Genomic DNA, 626 nt, shown 5'->3' with positions numbered 1-626 from the left:
AGAGAGAGAGAGAGAGAGAGAGAGAGAGAGAGAGAGAGAGAGAACGGATATACCGGAGGCTTTCCTGAGGGATACATCGAGGGACTAGCGAGAAAGGGAGCTTTCACGAGGGTTCTCTGTTCGACGATCGAACCACAAGAAACATTGTTTGACAACGTTTGAGACCCTCCCGTGAACGTCTATCTAAACAGATACGCGAGTTCATAATGGTCGGTTCATTTTTCGCACATACGCACATGTATACACAGGGTGCAAGCACGGAATTGAATAAAAATGACGACGTAGGCGAAGCGCACGCGAGCGAACGAACAAGTGACGCTTTTTTGGCCACGCGTTTCCTCGGGTTATAAATCGTCGAACTGTGCGCCGCGGAATCTTAATATTAATATGATTAAACAGCGTAACGAGGAAATTAAAGCCGGATTACGCGCGCTAAACATACAGCTGATTAAAGATGCACGTGCATAAAATGCACGTAAAATTGCGTAAAATTTCACAGTGTTGCTTGCCAAGTAAGACCGCGAACCCGAGGAGATTTTAATCGCGTCGCGCTTCACGTCGAAAGCCGAAGGAGAGAGAGAGAGAGAGAGAGAGAGAGAGAGAGAGAGAGAGAGAGAGAGAGAGAG

The sequence above is a fragment of the Odontomachus brunneus genome, unplaced genomic scaffold (assembly GCF_010583005.1).
Source record: "Odontomachus brunneus isolate Ranch 3 - 2012 unplaced genomic scaffold, Obru_v1 Obru_scaffold_059, whole genome shotgun sequence".
In the NCBI taxonomy this organism is placed as follows: domain Eukaryota; kingdom Metazoa; phylum Arthropoda; class Insecta; order Hymenoptera; family Formicidae; genus Odontomachus; species Odontomachus brunneus.
This window is presented reverse-complemented; position numbering follows the sequence as displayed.